A 26,238-nucleotide genomic window follows, 5' to 3' on the forward strand; every position below is an offset into this window, starting at 1 on the left:
AGGTTTGTACTGCAGGGTGTCTAGCAGGCTGATGTCTCTGATTAACAGTGTGAAGGTTTGTACTGCAGGGTGTCTAGCAGGCTGATGTCTCTGATTAACAGTGTGAAGGTTTGTACTGCAGGGTGTCTAGCAGGCTGATGTCTCTGATTAACAGTGTGAAGGTTTGTACTGCAGGGTGTCTAGCAGGCTGATGTCTCTGATTAACAGTGTGAAGGTTTGTACTGCAGGGTGTCTAGCAGGCTGATGTCTCTGATTAACAGTGTGAAGGTTTGTACTGCAGGGTGTCTAGCAGGCTGATGTCTCTGATTAACAGTGTGAAGGTTTGTACTGCAGGGTGTCTAGCAGGCTGATGTCTCTGATTAACAGTGTGAAGGTTTGTACTGCAGGGTGCCTAGCAGGCTGATGTCTCTGATTAACAGTGTGAAGGTTTGTACTGCAGGGTGTCTAGCAGGCTGATGTCTCTGATTAACAGTGTGAAGGTTTGTACTGCAGGGTGTCTAGCAGGCTGATGTCTCTGATTAACAGTGTGAAGGTTTGTACTGCAGGGTGCCTAGCAGGGAAAGACAAGAGTGGGAAGTAGAGAAAAGAAAAGATAGGAGAGAGAAAAATATTTGGAGGATATGAATAGAGAGAGGAAGGAAAAGACTAGAGACATTAAAAGACCTGTTAGTTTATAACGTTTTATATCACGTACCTGTACGTCAAAGCACTTCTCCAGTCCTCCTCAACGACCTGTATAGAGTTATGACATGATATTCATATGCTCTGTGTTGGCCTCACCGACAGCCAACACCAACTGGCAGCCAACACCACCTGGCAGCCAACACCAACTGGCAGCCAACACCAACTGACAGCCAACACCAACGAACAGCCAACACCAACGAACAGCCAACACCAACTGGCAGCCAACACCAACTGACAGCCAACACCATCTGGCAGCCAACACCAACGAACAGCCAACACCATCTGGCAGCCAACACCAACTGACAGCCAACACCAACTGCAGCCAACACCAACTGGCAGCCAACACCAACGAACAGCCAACACCAACTGGCAGCCAACACTCACTGACAGCCAACACCAACTGACAGCCAACACCAACGGACAGAGAGGTTAAACATGGTGTCGGGAGTGAGGACATCGTCAAGATCAGTGGTTCCCAAACTTGTTATTGTCCATTACCCCTTCAAACATTCAACCTCCAGCTGTACCCCCTCTAGCACCAGGGTCAGCGCACTCTCAAATGTTCTTTTTTTGCCATCATTGTTAGTCTGCCACACACACACACACACACACTATACGATGCATTTATTAAACAAAAGAATGACTGTGAGTTTTTGTCACAACGTCCACAGAAGGTGGCTCCTCTCCCTGGCTCGGCGGTCGTCGTCGCCGGCCTATTAGCTGCCACCGATCTCTGTTTCTGTGTCGTTTGGTTATGTCTGTCTTGGTTAGCACCTGTTTTGTGTTAGGTCGTTAGTGGGGTATTTAGTCTGTCTGTTTTTGTTGGGGTTTGTGCGGGATTATTTTGGTGTCGTCTTATTTATAGTAGGTTGGGGATTTTTGTTCTTCATCTGCTGTTGTCAGTTTGGGCATTAGGGTTGCCGGGCTGCGTCCCGAATCTCTTCAGGATTATTTTTGTTCCTGTTATTTTTGGGAGTGTTGTTTACCCTGCCTTGTGTTGGTATTTTGTGGACGTATTTATTAAACGTGTGTTTTTCACGTACCTCGGTCTCCTGCGCTTGACTTCACCCTCCTGCTATTTAGAGTAGCCTTGACACAACCAGGCTCGTGAGAAGTGACAAAGAGCTCTTATAGGACCAGGGCACAAATAATAATATAATAATAATCAATCATTTTGCTCTTTATTTAACCATCTGACATATAAAACCTTATTTGTTCATCAAAAATTGTGCATATAACTCACCACAAGTTAATGAGAAGTGTGTGCTTGAAAGGATGCACATAACTCTGCAATGTTGGGTTGTATTGGAGAGAGTCTCAGTCTTAAATCATTTTCCACACACAGTCTGTGCCTGTATTTAGTTTTCATGCTAGTGAGGGCCGAGAATCCTCTCTCACATAGGTACGTGGTTGCAAAGAGCATCAGTGTCTTAACAGTACGATTTGTCAAGGCAAGAAACTCTGAGCGCAGCCCAATCCAGAAATTATTCAATTCCATTTTCACAGAACCACTTGTTGCAATTTCGATGAGGCTCTCTTGTTCACATATTGGTAAGCGGACTGGAGGCAGGGCATGAAAGGGATAACGAATCCAGCTGTTTGTGTCGTCCATTTCAGGAAAGTACCTGCGTAATTGCGCACATCCAACTCACTCAGGTGCTTCGCTATATCACATTGACATTGTCCGTAAGCTTGAGTTAATTTGCACACAAAAAAATCATACAATGATGGAAAGACCTGTGTGTTGTCCTTGTTAATGCAGACAGTCAGATCATTCAGCAGAGAAAAAACATCACCCAGATAGGCCAGTCGTGTGAGAAACTCGTCATCATGCAAGCGGTCAGACAAGTGAAAATTATGGTCAGTAACGAAAACTTTAAGCTCGTCTCTTAGTTCAAAAAAATGTGTCAATGCTTGCTTTAACAAAGTTAACCATTTTCACTGTAGAGTCCAAAACGTCGTTCAAGCTGTCATCTTCCTTGGCAGCAAGAGCCTCTCGGTGGATGCTGCAGTGTACCCAAGTGGCGTCGGGATCAACTGCTTGTACACGCACGTTACCATTCCACTCTGTCTTTCTGTCATGGCTTTTGCCCATCAGTACAGATACCAACACATCTTGAACACCAAAGTCCATTTGATGTAACAAAGCTGTCCAGAACTTTAAAAATATCCTCTCCTGTTGTCCTGGTTTCCAGTGGTTTGCAGAAGAGGATGTCTTCCTTAATTGACCCCCCATAAACGTAACGGACATATACCAGGAGCTGTGCCAGGCCCGCCACGTCTGTTGACTCATCCAGCTGTAACGCATATAACTGACTGGTTTGTATGCGAAGCAGTAATTGTTTCAAAATATCTGCATAGTGAAACAATGTTGCTTGATGAAGACATAGTCTGTATAGTTTTTTTGGCCTTTTCCCCCAGCATTGTCCCAGCCATATCCGATGCAGCAGGAAGAATTAAGTCCTCCAAAATAGTATGGGGCTTGCCTGTCCTAGCCACTTGGTAGCTCACAATATAAGAAGTTGCTAGCCCCTTCTTTATTAATGGTATCTGTTACTCGAAAGTCGTCTTTATTCTTGCTCCAAAAACTCCCGTGGCTTATTTTTCAAGTTGTCATGTTTCATTTCTAAACGTCTACGCAAGAGGGAAGGTTTCCCGCGAGAGAGTAACGGTTAATGTTATTGGATGTTTATTATTTGACTAGGCTACCAGTATTTAACATTGTGTTGTTATTTCGCTGGGTTTATTATAATTGTATTTTTGGCAGTGAAATGAGGCTACTGTCACTTTCGTCGTATGGAGTAGACCAAAACGCAGCGGGAATGTGTATACTCATCTTCTTTTATTGAGAAGGAACGTGAACACTGAACAAAATAACAAACACCGACGAAGACAGTCCTGTAAGGCAACACACTATACACGGAACAACTACCCACAAACACAGTGGCAAAAACCCCTTACTTAAATATGGCCTCCAAGCAACGAAGAACAGCTGCTTCTAATTGAAGGCCAAACCCAAAACCCGTAACATAGAAATAGACTAAATAGACACAGACATAGAAATATTCTAACATAGAACATTAACCAAAAAACCCCGAAACACACTAAACAAACACACCTCTGCCACGCCCTGACCAAACTACAATAACAAACAAACCCTTTTACTGGTCAGGACGTGACAGCTACTCAGGCGAGAGAAGAAAAAAAACTCAACCAAATGTATAGGAAAATAAAAATGTACTGTTTGAAAATGTGGAGAATTATTATTTTTTTTGTGTATTTTTTATGTGAATCACATTTGTATTTGGCGTACCCCCGACGTACCTCAGTTTTGGAATACCTGTCCTAGATAATCAAAGTCAACATGGTAGGAAAAGAGAAGTGATAATGATTGTTTCAGTTCAGAGAGAAAAAGGAGAGAGAGAGAGAGAGAGAGAGAGAGAGAGAAGTAACACCAAATAATGCACGCAGAGCAGAATTAGGCCGATACCCGCTAATTATTAAAATCCAGAAAAGAACCGTTAAATTCTACAACCACCTGAAAGGAAGCGATTCCCAAACCTTCCATAACAAAGCCATCACCTACAGAGAGATGAACCTGGAGAAGAGTCCCCTAAGCAAGCTGGTCCTGGGGCTCTGTTCACAAACACAAACACACCCCACAGAGCCCCAGGACAGCAACATAATTAGACCCATCCAAACCATGAGAAAACAAAAAGATAATTACTTGACTCATTGGAAAGAATTTACAAAAAACAGAGCAAACTATAATGCTATTTGTCCCTAAACAGAGAGTACACAGTGGCAGAATACCTGACCACTGTGACTGACCCAAACTTAAGGAAAGCTTTGACTATGTACAGACTCAGTGAGCATAGCCTTGCTATTGAGAAGGGCTGCCGAAGGCGGACCTGGCTCTCAAGAGAAGACAGGCTATGTGCACACTGCCCACAAAATGAGGTGGAAACTGAGCTGCACTTCTAATTTCCTGCCAAATGTATGAGCATATTAGAGAAATATTTCCCTCAGATTACACAGATCCACAGCAGCCAGATTTGTGACCTGTTGCCACAAAAATAGGGCAACAAGTGAAGAACAAACACCAATGTAAATACATCCCATATTTATGTTTATTTATTTTCCCTTTTGTACTTTAACTATTTGCACATCATTACAACACTGTATAAATACATAATATGACATTTGAAATGTCTTTATTCTTTTGGAACTTTTGTGAGTGTAATGTTTACTGTTAATTTTATATAGTTTATTTCACTTTTGTTAATTATACATTTCACTTGCTTTAACATATGTTTCCCATGCCAATTAAGCCCTTCAATTGAAATGAATTGAGAGAGAGAGAAGGAGAAAGAGAAAAGTTTGTTAAAAAGTAAGGAGGGATGACTAGCTGCATTAGAGACAACCAGGCATGGTAGAGAAAGAGAAAACAATGGATAAGGAGAGGTGCAGAGAGGAGAAGGAAAGATGATAATGAAGAGAGAAATATGAAAGAGAACGAGAAAGAAGAGAGGGAGAGGAAAGAGAGAGGGAGAGGTTGAGAGAGGGAGCCGTTGAGAGATGAGGTTGAGAGAGGGAGAGGAAAGAAAGAGGGAGAGGTTGAGATAGGGAGAGGAAGACATCATCAGAGAGAAACAAATGAGAGTTGGAATGATGACATGGTGAAAATGAGAAACAAAGAGAAACAGGATAGAGAGGACAGAGAGAGGAGAGAGAGAGGATAGAGAGAGAGGATAGAGAAAGGATAGAGAGAGAGAGGATAGAGAGAGAGAGGATAGAGAGAGAGATAGAGAGAGGATAGAGAGAGAGAGGATAGAGAGAGGATAGAGAGAGGATAGAGAGAGGATAGAGAGAGAGAGGATAGAGAGAGGATAGAGAGAGGATAGAGAGGATAGAGAGAGGATAGAGAGAGGATAGAGAGAGAGAGGATAGAGAGAGAGGATAGAGAAAGGATAGAGAGAGAGAGGATAGAGAGAGAATAGAGAGAGAATAGAGAGAGGATAGAGAGAGGATAGAGAGAGGATAGAGAGAGAGAGATAGAGAGAGGATAGAGAGAGGATAGAGAGGATAGAGAGAGAGAGGATTGAGAGAGGATAGAGAGAGGATAGAGAGGATAGAGAGAGGACAGAGAGAGGATAGAGAGAGGATAGAGAGAGGATAGAGAGAGGATAGAGAGAGGATAGAGAGAGAGAGGATTGAGAGAGGATAGAGAGAGGATAGAGAGGATAGAGAGAGGACAGAGAGAGGATAGAGAGAGGATAGAGAGAGAGAGGATATATATAGAGGATAGAGAGAGGATAGAGAGAGGATAGAGAGAGGATAGAGAGATATAGAGAAGATAGAGAGAGAGAGAGAGGATAGAAAGAGGATAGAGAGAGGAAAAAGAGGATAGAGAGAGGATAGAGAGATAGAGAGAGGATAAAAAGAGGATAGAGAGAGGAAAGAGTGGATAGAGAGAGGATAGAGAGAGAGAGGATTGAGAGAGGATAGAGAAGATAGAGAGAGGATAGAGAAGATAGAGAGGGAGAGAGAGAGAGGATAGAGAGAGGATAGAGAAGATAGATAGATAGAGAGAGAGAGAGGGATAGAGAGCTGGAATAAGGCCATTCAAGCGGAAGAGGTCAATTCCCTGTGGGTAATGAATCGGAGTTACTGGAGTGTTGATGATACATTCTGAATCAGGGTTACTGGAGTGTAGATGCTACATTAGGTACAACGTGTGTCCAAAATTGCATACTATTCCCAATCAATTCCCTATGGGCCCTGGTCAAATGTAATGCCCTTTTATAGGGACTAGTGTGCAATTTGGGACAGATAATTGAGTAACATTCAGTGAGGCAAAGATACAAATTAGCATTTTCTCCCTGGAAGCTCAGTGAAACATATCCTCTTAGCTTATCACTTCCTCTTAGCTTCTCTCATGAGACAGTGTGTGTGTGTGTGTGTGTGTGTGTGTGTGTGTGTGTGTGTGTGTGTGGACTCATTGAGCCACAGAGAATAAACAATGAGAATAAACACAGTCATGAGATCTCTAACCCACTTCACTCCCTGTCTCACACACACACACACACACACACACACACACACACACACACACACACACACACACACACACACACACACACACACACACACACACACACACACACACACACACACACACACACACACACACACACACACACACACACACACACACACACACGGAAGTGGAAGAGAGGGACAGTGATGTCATATATGATGGCAGAAGCATCTGATAGCTTCAGTACCAGTCAAGGAGAGTATAATAGGTATAATAGGTAGGGTAGCTGGGTAGAGGAGAGCACTGAACCTTTTCTCTGAAAACATTTACTCAAAACCAGATCCATCTGAGATACTGAGGTTTGGATGAGCGGAGGGAGGGATGAGATCCATCTGAGATACTGTGGTTTGGATGAGCGGAGGGGGGGGATGAGATCCATCTGAGATACTGTGGTTTGGATGAGCGGAGGGGGGGATGAGATCCATCTGAGATACTGTGGTTTGGATGAGCGGAGGGGGATGAGATCCATCTGAGATACTGTGGTTTGGATGAGCGGAGGGGGATGAGATCCATCTGAGATACTGAGGTTTGGATGAGCGGAGGGGGGGATGAGATCCATCTGAGATACTGTGGTTTGGATGAGCAGAGGGGGGGATGAGATCCATCTGAGATACTGTGGTTTGGATGAGCGGAGGGGGGGATGAGATCCATCTGAGATACTGTGGTTTGGATGAGCGGAGGGAGGATGAGATCCTTGATCCTTGACCTCCACGCCCCCCCACACACACAGGTACACACACGCGCTCGTTAAATTCCTCCGGACCAAAACACACAACTAATTGACTTGGGGACTGGTCTTTATGGCGTTGTCATGGTGACCGCTAGAACCTCACTCTGCCTCTGCCTCTCCACTACTCGGGGCTTCAGCCACCGCTAGAACCTCACTCTGCCTCTCCACTACTCGGGGCTTCAGCCACCGCTAGAAATTCACTCTGCCTCTCCACTACTCCGGGCTTCAGCCACCGCTAGAACCTCACTCTGCCTCTCCACTACTCGGGGCTTCAGCCACCGCTAGAACCTCACTCTGCCTCTCCACTACTCCGGGCTTCAGACACCGCTAGAACCTCACACTGCCTCTGCCTCTCCACTACTCGGGGCTTCAGACACCGCTAGAACCTCACTCTGCCTCTCCACTACTCGGGGCTTCAGCCATCTCTAGAACCTCACACTGCCTCTCCACTACTCGGGGCTTCAGCCACCGCTAGAACCTCACTCTGCCTCTGCCTCTCCACTACTCGGGGCTTCAGCCAACGCTAGAACCTCACTCTGCCTCTGCCTCTGCACTACTCGGGGCTTCAGCCACCGCTAGAACCTCACTCTGCCTCTCCACTACTCGGGGCTTCAGCCACTGCTAGAACCTCACTCTGCCTCTGCCTCTCCACTACTCGGGACTTCAGCCACCGCTAGAACCTCACTCTGCCTCTGCCTCTCTGCTACTAAAGGCTTCAGCCATTCACCACTGCCTGATCTACCCCTCTCCCTCTCTATCCTGTATCCCTCCTCAACCCCTACCTACGTTGTTTCTATATTTACCGCCCATAATGGGTATCTTGGGGTAAAGAGTAGACGTTTTACAGGTACCACCCCCCCCCAATAGGTTTCCAGGGGTGACATGTCATCTAGTCATCTATTAAACTAGTGGGCATTGTGTGGCAGTTACCGTCGTTATGGGTTTCATTAGGTCAAATGCAGAATTCATGAACATGCATAAATAACCAGGATAGTGTTTCAGATGGAGTTTCACTTAAGTCCTTCGCTCGGTTTCGTTCATAGAAGGAGCATAAATGCAATCATACGGGGTTCACCTAACGTCCTTCACCCCTATTCAGCTTTATACAATCAAATGAACTAAATGATCAGACATATGGGATTCCCTTGGCGTCCTTCACCCCTGCTCATAACAACGAGCTAAATACAGTGAATCTTGAGTTCTGTTACAGTCTACCACCCGTAAAGGGTTATCTGAGGTATAGAACAACGAGTTACAGTCTACCACCCATAAAGGGTTATCTGAGGTATAGTAAAACGGGTTACAGTCTACCACCCATAAAGGGTTATCTGAGGTATAGAACAATGGGTTACAGTCTACCACCCATAAAGGGTTATCTGAGGTACAGTGTAACGGGTTACAGTCTACCACCCATAAAGGGTTATCTGAGGTATAGAACAACGGGTTACAGTCTACCACCCATAAAGGGTTATCTGAGGTACAGTGTAACGGGTTACAGTCTACCACCCATGAACACGGTCCTTATGAATCAGATGGTGTTGTTAGACTCCTGCTGATATATAATGAATCAGAATCAGATGGTGTTGTTAGACTCCTGCTGATATATAATGAATCAGAATCAGATGGTGTTGTTAGACTCCTGCTGATATATAATGAATCAGAATCAGATTGAGTAGTTAGACTCCTGCTGATATATAATGAATCAGAATCAGATGGTGTTGTTAGACTCCTGCTGATATATAATGAATCAGAATCAGATGGTGTAGTAGGTAGGGTAGCTGGGTAGAGGTATAGTAGGTAGGGTAGCTGGGTGAGTTAATATATCTGGTGAGTAAATAGGTGGGTAGCTGGGTAGAGGTACAGTATGTAGGGTAGCTGGGTAGAGGTATATTAGGTAGGGTAGCTGGGGAAGTGTAGGGTAGCTGGGTAGAGGTATAGTAGGTAGGGTAGCTGGGTAGAGGTATAGTAGGTAGGGTAGCTGGGTAGAGGTATAGTAGGTAGGGTAGCTGGGTAGAAGTACAGTAGGTAGGGTAGCTGGGTAGAAGTACAGTGGGTAGGGTACCTGGGTAGAGGTATAGTAGGTAGGGTAGCTGGGTGGAGGTACAGTAGGTAGTGTCGCTGGGTAGAGGTATAGTAGTTAGTGTAGCTGGGAAGAAGTACAGTAGGTAGGGTAGCTGGGTAGAGGTATAATCGGTAGGGTAGCTGGGTAGAGGTATAGTAGGTAGGGTAGCTGGGTAGAGGTACAGTAGGTAGGGTAGCTGGGTAGAGGTATAGTAGGTAGGGTCGCTGGGTAGAGGTACAGTAGGTAGGGTAGCTGGGTAGAGGTATAGTAGGTAGCGTAGCTGGGTAGAGGTATAGTAGGTAGGGTAGCTGGGTAGAGGTATAGTAGGTAGGGTAGCTGGGTAGAGGTACAGTAGGTAGGGTAGCTGGGTAGAGGTATAGTAGGTAGCGTAGCTGGGTAGAGGTATAGTAGGTAGGGTAGCTGGGTGAAGGTATAGTAGGTAGCGTAGCTGGGTGAGGTATAGTAGGTAGCGTAGCTGGGTAGAGGTATAGTAGGTGGGGTAGCTGGGTAGAGGTATAGTAGGTGGGGTAGCTGGTGTAGAGGTATAGTAGGTAGCGTAGCTGGTGAGAGGTATAGTAGGTAGGGGTAGCTGGGTAAAGGTATAGTAGGTAGCGTGGCTGGTGCAGAGGTACAGTAGGTAGGGTAGCTGGGTAGAGGTATAGTAGGTAGGGTAGCTGGGTAGAGGTATAATAGGTGGCGGTAGCTGGGTAGAGGTATAGTAGGTAGGGTAGCTGGGTAGAGGTATAGTAGGTAGGGTAGCTGGGTAGAAGTACAGTAGGTAGGGTACCTGGGTAGAGGTATAGTAGGTAGGGTAGCTGGGTGGAGGTACAGTAGGTAGTGTAGCTGGGTAGAGGTATAGTAGGTAGTGTAGCTGGGTAGAAGTACAGTAGGTAGGGTAGCTGGGTAGAGGTATAATCGGTAGGGTAGCTGGGTAGAGGTATAGTAGGTAGGGTAGCTGGGTAGAGGTACAGTAGGTGGGGTAGCTGGGTAGAGGTTAGTGGGTAGGGTAGCTGGGTAGAGGTACAGTAGGTAGGGTAGCTGGGTGGAGGTATAATGGGTGAGGGTAGCTGGGTGGAGGTATAGTAGGTAGGGTAGCTGGGTAGAGGTATAATAGGTAGGGTAGCTGGGTAAAGGTATAGTAGGTGGCGTAGCTGGGTAGAGGTATAGTAGGTAGGGTAGCTGGGTAGAGGTATAGTAGGTGGGGTAGCTGGGTAGAGGTATAGTAGGTAGGGTAGCTGGGTAGAGGTATAATAGGTAGGGTGGCTGGGTAGAGGTATAGTAGGTGGGGTAGCTGGGTAGAGGTACAGTAGGTGGGGTAGCTGGGTAGAGGTATAGTAGGTGGGGTAGCTGGTGGAGGTACAGTGGGTGGGGTAGCTGGTAGAGGTATAGTAGGTAGGGTAGCTGGGTAGAGGTACAGTGGGTGGGGTAGCTGGGTAGAGGTATAGTAGGTAGGGTAGCTGGGTAGAGTTAGGTGAGGTACAGTAGGTGGGCTGGGTAGAGGTATAGTGGGTGGGGTAGCTGGGTAGAGGTATAGTAGGTAGGGGTAGCTGGGTAGAGGTATAGTAGGTGGGGTAGCTGGGTAGAGGCATAGTAGGTAGGGTAGCTGGGTAGAGGTATAGTAGGTAGGGTAGCTGGGTAGAGGTATAGTAGGTAGGGTAGCTGGGTAGAGGTATAGTAGGTAGGGTAGCTGGGTAGAGGTATAGTAGGTAGGGTAGCTGGGTAGAGGTATAGTAGGTAGCGTAGCTGGGTAGAGGTATAGTAGGTAGGGTAGCTGGGTAGAGGTATAATAGGTAGGGTAGCTGGGTAGAGGTATAGTAGGTAGGGTAGCTGGGTAGAGGTATAGTAGGTGGGGTAGCTGGGTAGAGGTATAATAGGTAGGGTAGCTGGGTAGAGGTATAATAGGTAGGGTAGCTGGGTAGAGGTATAGTAGGTAGGGTAGCTGGGTAGAGGTATAATAGGTGGGGTAGCTGGGTAGAGGTATAATAGGTAGGGTAGCTGGGTAGAGGTATAATAGGTAGGGTAGCTGGGTAGAGGTATAGTAGGTAGGGTAGCTGGGTAGAGGTATAATAGGTAGGGTAGCTGGGTAGAGGTATAGTAGGTAGGGTAGCTGGGTAGAGGTATAGTAGGTAGGGTAGCTGGGTAGAGGTATAATAGGTGGGGTAGCTGGGTAGAGGTATAGTAGGTAGGGTAGCTGGGTAGAGGTATAATAGGTGGGGTAGCTGGGTGGAGGTATAGTAGGTAGGGTAGCTGGGTAGAGGTATAGTAGGTGGGGTAGCTGGGTAGAGGTATAGTAGGTAGGGTAGCTGGGTAGAGGTACAGTAGGTAGGGTAGCTGGGTAGAGGTATAGTAGGTAGGGTAGCTGGGTAGAGGTATAGTAGGTAGGGTAGCTGGGTAGAGGTATAGTAGGTAGGGTAGCTGGGTAGAGGTATAGTAGGTAGGGTAGCTGGGTAGAGGTATAGTAGGTGGGGTAGCTGGGTAGAGGTATAGTAGGTAGGGTAGCTGGGTAGAGGTATAGTAGGTAGGGTAGCTGGGTAGAGGTATAATGGGTAGGGTAGCTGGGTAGAGGTATAGTAGGTAGGGGTAGCTGGGTAGAGGTATAGTAGGTAGGGTAGCTGGGTGAAGGTATAGTAGGTAGCGTAGCTGGGTAGAGGTATAGTAGGTAGCGTAGCTGGGTAGAGGTATAGTAGGTAGGGTAGCTGGGTAGAGGTATAGCAGGTGGGGTAGCTGGGTAGAGGTATAGTAGGTAGGGTAGCTGGGTAGAGGTATAGTAGGTAGGGTAGCTGGGTAGAGGTATAGTAGGTAGGGTAGCTGGGTAGAGGTACAGTAGGTAGGGTAGCTGGGTAGAGGTATAGTAGGTAGGGTAGCTGGGTAGAGGTATAATAGGTAGGGTAGCTGGGTAGAGGTATAGTAGGTAGGGTAGCTGGGTAGAGGTATAGTAGGTAGGGTAGCTGGGTAGAGGTATAATAGGTAGGGTAGCTGGGTAGAGGTATAGTAGGTAGGGTAGCTGGGTAGAGGTATAATAGGTAGGGTAGCTGGGTAGAGGTATAGTAGGTGGGTAGCTGGGTAGAGGTAGTAGGTAGGTAGCTGGGTGAGGTATAGTAGGTAGGGTAGCTGGGTAGAGGTATAGTAGGTGGGGTAGCTGGGTAGAGGTATAATAGGTGGGGTAGCTGGGTAGAGGTATAATAGGTAGGGTAGCTGGGTAGAGGTATAGTAGGTAGGGTAGCTGGGTAGAGGTATAATAGGTAGGGTAGCTGGGTAGAGGTATAGTAGGTGGGGTAGCTGGGTAGAGGTATAATAGGTAGGGTAGCTGGGTAGAGGTATAGTAGGTAGGGTAGCTGGGTAGAGGTATAATAGGTAGGGTAGCTGGGTGGAGGTATAGTAGGTAGGGTAGCTGGGTAGAGGTATAGTAGGTAGGGTAGCTGGGTAGAGGTATAATAGGTAGGGTAGCTGGGTAGAGGTATAGTAGGTGGGGTAGCTGGGTAGAGGTATAATAGGTGGGGTAGCTGGGTAGAGGTATAATAGGTAGGGTAGCTGGGTAGAGGTATAGTAGGTGGGGTAGCTGGGTAGAGGTATAATAGGTAGGGTAGCTGGGTAGAGGTATAATAGGTAGGGTAGCTGGGTAGAGGTATATAAGGTAGGGTAGCTGGGTAGAGGTATAGTAGGTAGGGTAGCTGGGTAGAGGTATAATAGGTAGGGTAGCTGGGTAGAGGTATAATAGGTAGGGTAGCTGGGTAGAGGTATAGTAGGTAGGGTAGCTGGGTAGAGGTATAATAGGTAGGGTAGCTGGGTAGAGGTATAGTAGGTAGGGTAGCTGGGTAGAGGTATAATAGGTAGGGTAGCTGGGTAGAGGTATAATAGGTAGGGTAGCTGGGTAGAGGTATAGTAGGTAGGGTAGCTGGGTAGAGGTATAGTAGGTAGGGTAGCTGGGTAGAGGTATAATAGGTAGGGTAGCTGGGTAGAGGTATAATAGGTAGGGTAGCTGGGTAGAGGTATAATAGGTAGGGTAGCTGGGTAGAGGTATAATAGGTAGGGTAGCTGGGTAGAGGTATAATAGGTGGGGTAGCTGGGTAGAGGTATAGTAGGTAGGGTAGCTGGGTAGAGGTATAGTAGGTAGGGTAGCTGGGTAGAGGTATAATAGGTGGGTAGCTGGGTAGAGGTATAGTAGGTAGGGTAGCTGGGTAGAGGTATAATAGGTAGGGTAGCTGGTAGAGGTATAATAGGTAGGGTAGCTGGGCAGAGGTATAATAGGTAGGGTAGCTGGGTAGAGGTATAGTAGGTGGGGTAGCTGGGTAGAGGTATAGTAGGTGGGGTAGCTGGGTAGAGGTATAGTAGGTAGGGTAGCTGGGTAGAGGTATAATAGGTAGGGTAGCTGGGTAGAGGTATAATAGGTAGGGTAGCTGGGTAGAGGTATAGTAGGTAGGGTAGCTGGGTGGAGGTATAATAGGTAGGGTAGCTGGGTAGAGGTATAGTAGGTAGGGTAGCTGGGTAGAGGTATAGTAGGTAGGGTAGCTGGGTAGAGGTATAGTAGGTGGGGTAGCTGGGTAGAGGTATAGTAGGTAGGGTAGCTGGGCAGAGGTATAGTAGGTAGGGTAGCTGGGTAGAGGTATAGTAGGTGGGGTAGCTGGGTAGAGGTATAATAGGTGGCGTAGCTGGGTAGAGGTATAATAGGTAGGGTAGCTGGGTAGAGGTATAATAGGTGGGGTAGCTGGGTAGAGGTATAATAGGTAGGGTAGCTGGGTAGAGGTATAGTAGGTAGGGTAGCTGGGTAGAGGTATAGTAGGTAGGGTAGCTGGGTAGAGGTATAGTAGGTAGGGTAGCTGGGTAGAGGTATAGTAGGTAGGGTAGCTGGGTAGAGGTATAATAGGTAGGGTAGCTGGGTAGAGGTATAGTAGGTAGGGTAGCTGGGTAGAGGTATAATAGGTAGGGTAGCTGGGTAGAGGTATAGTAGGTAGGGTAGCTGGGTAGAGGTATAGTAGGTAGGGTAGCTGGGTAGAGGTATAGTAGGTAGGGTAGCTGGGTAGAGGTATAGTAGGTAGGGTAGCTGGGCAGAGGTATAGTAGGTAGGGTAGCTGGGCAGAGGTATAGTAGGTGGGGTAGCTGGGAGAGGTATAGCAGGTAGGGTAGCTGGGTAGAGGTATAATAGGTAGGGTAGCTGGGTAGAGGTATAATAGGTAGGGTAGCTGGGTAGAGGTATAATAGGTAGGGGTAGCTGGGTAGAGGTATAGTAGGTAGGGTAGCTGGGTAGAGGTATAATAGGTAGGGTAGCTGGGTAGAGGTATAGTAGGTAGGGTAGCTGGGTAGAGGTATAATAGGTAGGGTAGCTGGGTAGAGGTATAGTAGGTGGGGTAGCTGGGTAGAGGTATAATAGGTGGGGTAGCTGGGTAGAGGTATAGTAGGTAGGGTAGCTGGGTAGAGGTATAATAGGTGGGGTAGCTGGGTAGAGGTATAGTAGGTGGGGTAGCTGGGCAGAGGTATAGTAGGTAGCGTAGCTGGGTAGAGGTACAGTAGGTAGGGTAGCTGGGTAGAGGTATAATAGGTAGGGTAGCTGGGTAGAGGTATAATAGGTAGGGTAGCTGGGTAGAGGTATAATAGGTAGGGTAGCTGGGTAGAGGTATAATAGGTAGGGTAGCTGGGTAGAGGTATAATAGGTAGGGTAGCTGGGTAGAGGTATAATAGGTAGGGTAGCTGGGTAGAGGTATAGTAGGTGGGGTAGCTGGGTAGAGGTATAATAGGTGGGGTAGCTGGGTAGAGGTATAGTAGGTGGGGTAGCTGGGTAGAGGTACAGTAGGTGGGGTAGCTGGGAGAGGTATAGTAGGTAGGGTAGCTGGGTAGAGGTATAATAGGTGGGGTAGCTGGGTAGAGGTATAGTAGGTAGGGTAGCTGGGTAGAGGTATAATAGGTAGGGTAGCTGGGTGGAGGTATAATAGGTAGGGTAGCTGGGTAGAGGTATAGTAGGTAGGGTAGCTGGGTAGAGGTATAGTAGGTGGGGTAGCTGGGTAGAGGTATAGTAGGTGGGGTAGCTGGGTAGAGGTATAGTAGGTAGGGTAGCTGGGTAGAGGTATAATAGGTAGGGTAGCTGGGTAGAGGTATAATAGGTAGGGTAGCTGGGTAGAGGTATAATAGGTAGGGTAGCTGGGTAGAGGTATAGTAGGTAGGGTAGCTGGGTAGAGGTATAATAGGTAGGGTAGCTGGTAGAGGTATAGTAGGTAGGGTAGCTGGGCAGAGGTATAATAGGTGGGGTAGCTGGGTAGAGGTATAATAGGTAGGGTAGCTGGGTAGAGGTATAGTAGGTAGGGTAGCTGGGTAGAGGTATAGTAGGTGGGGTAGCTGGGCAGAGGTATAATAGGTAGGGTAGCTGGGTAGAGGTATAGTAGGTAGGGTAGCTGGTAGAGGTATAGTAGGTAGGGTAGCTGGGTAGAGGTATAATAGGTGGGGTAGCTGGGTAGAGGTATAATAGGTAGGGTAGCTGGGTGAGGTATAATAGGTAGGGTAGCTGGGTAGAGGTATAGTAGGTAGGGTAGCTGGGTAGAGGTATAGTAGGTAGGGTAGCTGGTAGAGGTATAGTGGGTGGGGTGGCTGGGTGGAGGTATAATGGGTGGGGTAGCTGGGTGGAGGTATAGTAGGTGGGGTAGCTGGGTGGAGGTATAATAGGTAGGGTAGCTGGTAGAGGTATAGTAGGTAGGGTAGCTGGGTAGAGGTATAGTAGGTAGGGTAGCTGGGTAGAGGTATAATAGGTAGGGTAGCTGGGTAGAGGTATAGTAGGTGGGGTAGCTGGGTGGAGGTGTAATAGGTAGGGTAGCTGGGTAGAGGTATAGTAGGTGGGGTAGCTGGGTAGAGGTATAGTAGGTAGGGTAGCTGGGTAGAGGTATAGTAGGTAGGGTAGCTGGGTAGAGGTATAGTAGGTAGGGTAGCTGGGTAGAGGTATAATAGGTAGGGTAGCTGGGTAGAGGTATAGTAGGTAGGGTAGCTGGGTAGAGGTATAATGGGTAGGGTAGCTGGGTAGAGGTATAGTAGGTAGGGTAGCTGGGTGGAGGTATAGTAGGTGGGGTAGCTGGGTGGAGGTATAGTAGGTAGGGTAGCTGGGTAGAGGTATAATAGGTAGGGTAGCTGGGTAGAGGTATAGTAGGTAGGGTAGCTGGGTGGAGGTATAGTAGGTAGGGGTAGCTGGGTAGAGGTATAGTAGGTAGGGTAGCTGGGTAGAGGTATAATAGGTAGGGTAGCTGGGTGGAGGTATAGTAGGTAGGGTAGCTGGGTAGAGGTATGGTAGGTGGGGTAGCTGGGTAGAGGTATAATAGGTAGGGTAGCTGGGTAGAGGTATAGTAGGTAGGGTAGCTGGGTAGAGGTATAATAGGTGGGGTAGCTGGGTAGAGGTATAGTAGGTAGGGTAGCTGGGTGGAGGTATAGTAGGTGGGGTAGCTGGGTAGAGGTATAATAGGTAGGGTAGCTGGGTAGAGGTATAATAGGTAGGGTAGCTGGGTAGAGGTATAATAGGTAGGGTAGCTGGGTAGAGGTACAGTGGGTGGGGTAGCTGGGTAGAGGTATAGTAGGTGGGGTAGCTGGGTAGAGGTATAATAGGTAGGGTAGCTGGGTGGAGGTATAATAGGTAGGGTAGCTGGGTAGAGGTATAATAGGTAGGGTAGCTGGGTAGAGGTATAATAGGTGGGGTAGCTGGGTAGAGGTATAGTAGGTAGGGTAGCTGGGTAGAGGTATAGTAGGTGGGGTAGCTGGGTAGAGGTATAGTAGGTGGGGTAGCTGGGTAGAGGTATAGTAGGTAGGGTAGCTGGGTAGAGGTATAATAGGTAGGGTAGCTGGGTAGAGGTATAATAGGTAGGGTAGCTGGGTAGAGGTATAATAGGTAGGGTAGCTGGGTAGAGGTATAATAGGTAGGGTAGCTGGGTAGAGGTATAGTAGGTAGGGTAGCTGGGTAGAGGTATAATAGGTAGGGTAGCTGGGTAGAGGTATAATAGGTAGGGTAGCTGGGTAGAGGTATAATAGGTAGGGTAGCTGGGTAGAGGTATAGTAGGTAGGGTAGCTGGGTAGAGGTATAATAGGTAGGGTAGCTGGGTAGAGGTATAGTAGGTAGGGTAGCTGGGTAGAGGTATAATAGGTAGGGTAGCTGGGTAGAGGTATAATAGGTAGGGTAGCTGGGTAGAGGTATAGTAGGTAGGGTAGCTGGGTAGAGGTATAATAGGTAGGGTAGCTGGGTAGAGGTATAGTAGGTAGGGTAGCTGGGTAGAGGTATAATAGGTAGGGTAGCTGGGTAGAGGTATAATAGGTAGGGTAGCTGGGTAGAGGTACAGTAGGTAGGGTAGCTGGGTAGAGGTATAATAGGTAGGGTAGCTGGGTAAAGGTACAGTAGGTAGGGTAGCTGGGTAGAGGTATAATAGGTAGGGAAGCTGGGTAGTGGTATAGTAGGTAGCGTAGCTGGGTAGAGGTATAGTAGGTAGGGTAGCTGGGTAGAGGTATAGTAGGTAGGGTAGCTGGGTAGAGGTATAATAGGTAGGGTAGCTGGGTAGAGGTATAGTAGGTAGGGTAGCTGGGTAGAGGTATAGTAGGTAGGGTAGCTGGGTAGAGGTATAGTAGGTGTGTGTATTGTGCATTGTGAAGTGTGTGTGTATTGTGTGTGAGTGTGTATTGTGCATTGTGAAGTGTGTGTGTATTGTGTGTGAGTGTGTATTGTGCATTGTGAAGTGTGTGTGTATTGTGTGTGAGTGTGTATTGTGCATTGTGAAGTGTGTGTGTATTGTGTGTGAGTGTGTATTGTGCATTGTGAAGTGTGTGTGTATTGTGTGTGAGTGTGTATTGTGCATTGTGAAGTGTGTGTGTATTGTGTGTGAGTGTGTATTGTGCATTGTGAAGTGTGTGTGTATTGTGTGTGAGTGTGTATTGTGCATTGTGAAGTGTGTGTGTATTGTGTGTGAGTGTGTATTGTGCATTGTGAAGTGTGTGTGTATTGTGTGTGAGTGTGTATTGTGCATTGTGAAGTGTGTGTGTATTGTGTGTGAGTGTGTATTGTGTATTGTGAAGTGTGTGTGTATTGTGTGTGAGTGTGTATTGTGCATTGTGAAGTGTGTGTGTATTGTGTGTGAGTGTGTATTGTGCATTGTGAAGTGTGTGTGTATTGTGTGTGAGTGTGTATTGTGCATTGTGAAGTGTGTGTGTATTGTGTGTGCGTGTGTATTGTGCATTGTGAAGTGTGTGTGTATTGTGTGTGAGTGTGTATTGTGCATTGTGAAGTGTGTGTGTATTGTGTGTGAGTGTGTATTGTGCATTGTGAAGTGTGTGTGTATTGTGTGTGAGTGTGTATTGTGCATTGTGAAGTGTGTGTGTATTGTGTGTGAGTGTGTATTGTGCATTGTGAAGTGTGTGTGTATTGTGTGTGAGTGTGTATTGTGCATTGTGAAGTGTGTGTGTATTGTGTGTGAGTGTGTATTGTGCATTGTGAAGTGTGTGTGTATTGTGTGTGAGTGTGTATTGTGCATTGTGAAGTGTGTGTGTATTGTGTGTGAGTGTGTATTGTGCATTGTGAAGTGTGTGTGTATTGTGTGTGAGTGTGTATTGTGCATTGTGAAGTGTGTGTGTATTGTGTGTGAGTGTGTATTGTGCATTGTGAAGTGTGTGTGTATTGTGTGTGAGTGTGTATTGTGCATTGTGAAGTGTGTGTGTATTGTGTGTGAGTGTGTATTGTGCATTGTGAAGTGTGTGTGTATTGTGTGTGAGTGTGTATTGTGCATTGTGAAGTGTGTGTGTATTGTGTGTGAGTGTGTATTGTGCATTGTGAAGTGTGTGTGTATTGTGTGTGAGTGTGTATTGTGCATTGTGAAGTGTGTGTGTATTGTGTGTGAGTGTGTATTGTGCATTGTGAAGTGTGTGTGTATTGTGTGTGAGTGTGTATTGTGCATTGTGAAGTGTGTGTGTATTGTGTGTGCGTGTGTATTGTGCATTGTGAAGTGTGTGTGTATTGTGTGTGAGTGTGTATTGTGCATTGTGAAGTGTGTGTGTATTGTGTGTGCGTGTGTATTGTGCATTGTGAAGTGTGTGTGCATTGTGTGTGCGTGTGTATTGTGCATTGTGAAGTGTGTGTGTATTGTGTGTGAGTGTGTATTGTGTTTCACTGCATCCATATATGGGAATTGATGAGCTCTGCATGTAGTGGATGATACGAGAGTCCCTTTCATTCAATGTAGCAGTAATGCATTTTAATAATCTAATCAGAGCTTCATCAGGTCCGTTACCAGTCGCCGTAAAAGGCCCAACAGACATGGCCTTAAAGGTGTTCTTCGTCAATATTCTATTCATTAAATGGGCGATATTTCACTCCATTAGCAATCATTTCCTCTGTGTAGAAAGCAAAGTATGGTCACAAATAAATTCTACACTGATCTACTTAGATATGTGATGCCTTTGGATAAAAGGAAATGCATTATTTTAAGGACACCGTTTTCCTACAACAACAAAAACCTTGGACTGTCCAAGGCAGCCTTGTGGACTCACATTACGGTGAATCTAAATGTGGTATAAACATACAGTAGTAATATCTAAATGTAGTAACATGCTCTAATATCTAAATGTGGTATAAAAGTACAGTAGTGTCTAAATGTGGTAACATGTAGTAAAACTAATTATAACATACAGTACTAATATTAAATGTGGTAACATACAGTAGTAATGTCTAAATGTAGTAACATACAGTAGTAATATCTAAATGTGGTATAAACATACAGTAGTAATATCTAAATGTAGTAACATGCACTAATATCTAAATGTGGTATAAAAGTACAGTAGTAACGTCTAAATGTGGTAACATACAGTAGTAAAATCTAAATGTAGTAACATACAGTACTAATATCTAAATGTGGTAATCGTTCTCTTTATAACATACAGTAGTAATATCTAAATGTGGTAACATACAGTACTAATATCTAAATGTAGTAACATACAGTAGTAATATCTAAATGTAGTAACATACTGTAGTAATATCTAAATGGAGTATAAACATACACTAGTAATATCTAAATGTAGTAACATACAGTACTAATATCTAAATGTGGTAACATAAAGTAGTAATATCTAAATGTGGTAACATACAGTAGTAGTAATGTCTAAATGTGGTATAAACATGCAGTAGCGAGCTGACTGAGGTAGTCATCCAAGTATTCCCGGGACTACGGTGGTTTACTCAGACATCACACAGTGAAGGAGGACATCAACAAGCCCATAGAGATGGTCCTAGTGGGAGGAGGACATCAACAAGCCCATAGAGATGGTCCAGTGGTAGGAGGACATCAACAAGCCCATAGAGATGGTCCTAGTGGGAGGACATCACCAAGCCCATAGAGATGGTCCTAGTGGGAGGAGGACATCACCAAGCCCATAGAGATGGTCCTATGGGAGGAGGACATCACCAAGCCCATAGAGATGGTCCAGTGGGAGGAGGACATCAACAAGCCCATAGAGATGGTCCAGTGGGAGGAGGACATCAACAAGCCCATAGAGATGGTCCTAGTGGGAGGACATCAACAAGCCCATAGAGATGGTCCAGTGGGAGGAGGACATCAACAAGCCCATAGAGATGGTCCTAGTGGGAGGAGGACATCAACAAGCCCATAGAGATGGTCCTAGTGGGAGGACATCACCAAGCCCATAGAGATGGTCCTAGTGGGAGGACATTAACAAGCCCATAGAGATGGTCCTAGTGGAAGGAGGACATCAACAAGCCCATAGAGATGGTCCAGTGGGAGGAGGACATCACCAAGCCCATAGAGATGGTCCAGTGGGAGGAGGACATCAACAAGCCCATAGAGATGGTCCTAGTGGGAGAGGACATCAACAAGCCCATAGAGATGGTCCTAGTGGGAGGAGGACATCACCAAGCCCATAGAGATGGTCCTAGTGGGAGGAGGACATCACCAAGCCCATAGAGATGGTCCAGTGGGAGGAGGACATCACCAAGCCCATAGAGATGGTCCAGTGGGAGGAGGACATCACCAAGCCCATAGAGATGGTCCTAGTGGGAGGACATCAACAAGCCCATAGAGATGGTCCTAGTGGGAGGAGGACATCACCAAGCCCATAGAGATGGTCCAGTGGGAGGAGGACATCAACAAGCCCATAGAGATGGTCCAGTGGGAGGAGGACATCAACAAGCCCATAGAGATGGTCCAGTGGGAGGAGGACATCAACAAGCCCATAGAGATGGTCCTAGTGGGAGGAGGACATCAACAAGCCCATAGAGATGGTCCAGTGGGAGGACATCAACAAGCCCATAGAGATGGTCCTAGTGGGAGGAGGACATCAACAAGCCCATAGAGATGGTCCTAGTGGGAGGAGGACATCACCAAGCCCATAGAGATGGTCCAGTGGGAGGACATCAACAAGCCCATAGAGATGGTCCAGTGGGAGGAGGACATCAACAAGCCCATAGAGATGGTCCAGTGGTAGGAGGACATCAACAAGCCCATAGAGATGGTCCAGTGGGAGGAGACATCAACAAGCCCATAGAGATGGTCCTAGTGGGAGGAGGACATCACCAAGCCCATAGAGATGGTCCTAGTGGGAGGAGGACATCAACAAGCCCATAGAGATGGTCCTAGTGGGAGGACATCAACAAGCCCATAGAGATGGTCCTAGTGGGAGGACATCACCAAGCCCATAGAGATGGTCCAGTGGTGGAGGACATCACCAAGCCCATAGAGATGGTCCTAGTGGGAGGAGGACATTAACAAGCCCATAGAGATGGTCCTAGTGGGAGGACATCACCAAGCCCATAGAGATGGTCCTAGTGGGAGGAGGACATCAACAAGCCCATAGAGATGGTCCTAGTGGGAGGACATCAACAAGCCCATAGAGATGGTCCTAGTGGGAGGACATCAACAAGCCCATAGAGATGGTCCAGTGGGAGGAGGACATCAACAAGCCCATAGAGATGGTCCTAGTGGGAGGAGGACATCAACAAGCCCATAGAGATGGTCCTAGTGGGAGGAGGACATCAACAAGCCCATAGAGATGGTCCAGTGGGAGGACATCACCAAGCCCATAGAGATGGTCCTAGTGGGAGGACATCAACAAGCCCATAGAGATGGTCCTAGTGGGAGGAGGACATCAACAAGCCCATAGAGATGGTCCTAGTGGGAGGACATCACCAAGCCCATAGAGATGGTCCAGTGGGAGGAGGACATCAACAAGCCCATAGAGATGGTCCTAGTGGGAGGACATCAACAAGCCCATAGAGATGGTCCTAGTGGGAGGAGGACATCAACAAGCCCATAGAGATGGTCCTAGTGGGAGGACATCACCAAGCCCATAGAGATGGTCCAGTGGGAGGAGGACATCAACAAGCCCATAGAGATGGTCCTAGTGGGAGGACATCAACAAGCCCATAGAGATGGTCCTAGTGGGAGGAGGACATCAACAAGCCCATAGAGATGGTCCTAGTGGGAGGAGGACATCACCAAGCCCATAGAGATGGTCCAGTGGGAGGACATCAACAAGCCCATAGAGATGGTCCAGTGGGAGGAGGACATCAACAAGCCCATAGAGATGGTCCAGTGGGAGGAGGACATCACCAAGCCCATAGAGATGGTCCTAGTGGGAGGAGGACATCACCAAGCCCATAGAGATGGTCCAGTGGGAGGACATCACCAAGCCCATAGAGATGGTCCTAGTGGGAGGACATCAACAAGCCCATAGAGATGGTCCTAGTGGGAGGACATCAACAAGCCCATAGAGATGGTCCTAGTGGGAGGAGGACATCAACAAGCCCATAGAGATGGTCCTAGTGGGAGGAGGACATCAACAAGCCCATAGAGATGGTCCAGTGGGAGGAGGACATCAACAAGCCCATAGAGATGGTCCAGTGGGAGGAGGACATCACCAAGCCCATAGAGATGGTCCAGTGGGAGGAGGACATCAACAAGCCCATAGAGATGGTCCAGTGGGAGGAGGACATCAACAAGCCCATAGAGATGGTCCAGTGGGAGGACATCACCAAGCCCATAGAGATGGTCCTAGTGGGAGGACATCAACAAGCCCATAGAGATGGTCCTAGTGGGAGGAGGACATCAACAAGCCCATAGAGATGGTCCTAGTGGGAGGAGGACATCACCAAGCCCATAGAGATGGTCCAGTGGGAGGAGGACATCAACAAGCCCATAGAGATGGTCCAGTGGTAGGAGGACATCACCAAGCCCATAGAGATGGTCCAGTGGGAGGAGGACATCACCAAGCCCATAGAGATGGTCCTAGTGGGAGGAGGACATCACCAAGCCCATAGAGATGGTCCAGTGGGAGGAGGACATCAACAAGCCCATAGAGATGGTCCAGTGGGAGGAGGACATCAACAAGCCCATAGAGATGGTCCTAGTGGGAGGACATCACCAAGCCCATAGAGATGGTCCAGTGGGAGGAGGACATCAACAAGCCCATAGAGATGGTCCAGTGGGAGGACATCAACAAGCCCATAGAGATGGTCCTAGTGGGAGGACATCACCAAGCCCATAGAGATGGTCCTAGTGGGAGGACATCAACAAGCCCATAGAGATGGTCCAGTGGGAGGAGGACATCACCAAGCCCATAGAGATGGTCCAGTGGGAGGAGGACATCACCAAGCCCATTGAGATGGTCCTAGTGGGAGGACATCAACAAGCCCATAGAGATGGTCCAGTGGGAGGAGGACATCAACAAGCCCATAGAGATGGTCCAGTGGGAGGAGGACATCAACAAGCCCATAGAGATGGTCCAGTGGGAGGAGGACATCACCAAGCCCATAGAGATGGTCCTAGTGGGAGGAGGACATCACCAAGCCCATAGAGATGGTCCAGTGGGAGGACATCAACAAGCCCATAGAGATGGTCCTAGTGGGAGGACATCACCAAGCCCATAGAGATGGTCCAGTGGGAGGAGGACATCACCAAGCCCATAGAGATGGTCCAGTGGTAGGAGGACATCACCAAGCCCATAGAGATGGTCCTAGTGAGAGGAGGACATCAACAAGCCCATAGAGATGGTCCTAGTGGGAGGAGGACATCAACAAGCCCATAGAGATGGTCCTAGTGGGAGGAGGACATCACCAAGCCCATAGAGATGGTCCAGTGGGAGGAGGACATCAACAAGCCCATAGAGATGGTCCAGTGGGAGGAGGACATCAACAAGCCCATAGAGATGGTCCTAGTGGGAGGACATCACCAAGCCCATAGAGATGGTCCAATGGGAGGAGGACATCACCAAGCCCATAGAGATGGTCCTAGTGGGAGGACATCAACAAGCCCATAGAGATGGTCCTAGTGGGAGGAGGACATCAACAAGCCCATAGAGATGGTCCTAGTGGGAGGAGGACATCAACAAGCCCATAGAGATGGTCCAGTGTAGAGGAGGACATCACCAAGCCCATAGAGATGGTCCTAGTGGGAGGACATCAACAAGCCCATAGAGATGGTCCAGTGGGAGGAGGACATCACCAAGCCCATAGAGATGGTCCAGTGGGAGGAGGACATCAACAAGCCCATAGAGATGGTCCAGTGGGAGGAGGACATCAACAAGCCCATAGAGATGGTCCAGTGGGAGGACATCAACAAGCCCATAGAGATGGTCCAGTGGGAGGAGGACATCACCAAGCCCATAGAGATGGTCCTAGTGGGAGGACATCACCAAGCCCATAGAGATGGTCCAATGGGAGGAGGACATCACCAAGCCCATAGAGATGGTCCTAGTGGGAGGAGGACATCAACAAGCCCATAGAGATGGTCCTAGTGGGAGGAGGACATCAACAAGCCCATAGAGATGGTCCTAGTGGGAGGACATCAACAAGCCCATAGAGATGGTCCAGCGCTCTGTCAAACCAGCTGGTGTTTGCATTTCTCCGTTATCGGTGCATGCCCACAATCTGCCACTTTGCCATAAAGCACTGTGTCCCTGGGCAGTACAGTATTGATGGTGTGCGTCTCACGGACGAAGGCAATGACCTCTTCCTCGATAGTCTGAGAGCTGGTACCATCTCCACAACGTGTCTCAGAGTAAACAATTGGTCAAAAGTGCTGAGCGTAGAGACATTTTACTCCTACTCTTATGGGTGTATTATATGGCCATCCTTCCAACCACCCTCAGTTTAACCTTAAGTAACCTTCTTTCTTATGTAACCATGCCAAACTTAAATATATCATACTAATCTCAGTGTCTCAAATTTACATTTACTATGTTATGTCTAGTGTATGACACAGCATGTCTCGCAAACAATGATTCCAAGTGACGCTTGCTTTACCCGTGGGGCACCGTGTTCAATCACCTGACTACTTTTAAGTTGTGCGTGATGACTTCGGTTACACTTGACACTGTGTTGATCAGTCAGCACTAATTTGGTTTATAAGAACGACAAGACGGCAGAAGAGACAGTTTATGTCGGAGCTGGAATTCATTCTACCCATGTTTGAAACAGCGATACTGTCAGTCTGGTGATTTGATTAACAACCAAGGTTCTGTTTAACCTGTTACATGTACGTTTGGTATTCAACCCATTTACTATATGCGGTTTATAACTAGCTTACTGTTTCTTAACAAAACACTTTGTTTTCTCTGCTATGGTTTATGTGGTCTTGGTTGTTCTTAGTTGAGGAAATGATGTGTAGCTAACTGCATTGTTTGTCCCGTCTGAAATCTGGCTACTTTGTC

At 47.2% G+C, this 26,238-nt stretch overlaps 1 protein-coding gene across 1 annotated transcript in view; it reads right to left on the minus strand.

Moving 5' to 3' along the window:
* The window catches only part of dlgap3 (discs, large (Drosophila) homolog-associated protein 3), a 399,103-nt gene that overhangs the window by 287,947 nt on the left and 84,918 nt on the right, over positions 1-26,238 (minus strand). The gene's annotated exons all lie outside the window — the stretch shown is intronic.

The sequence above is a fragment of the Salmo salar genome, chromosome ssa14 (genome assembly GCF_905237065.1).
Source record: "Salmo salar chromosome ssa14, Ssal_v3.1, whole genome shotgun sequence".
Taxonomy (NCBI): domain Eukaryota; kingdom Metazoa; phylum Chordata; class Actinopteri; order Salmoniformes; family Salmonidae; genus Salmo; species Salmo salar.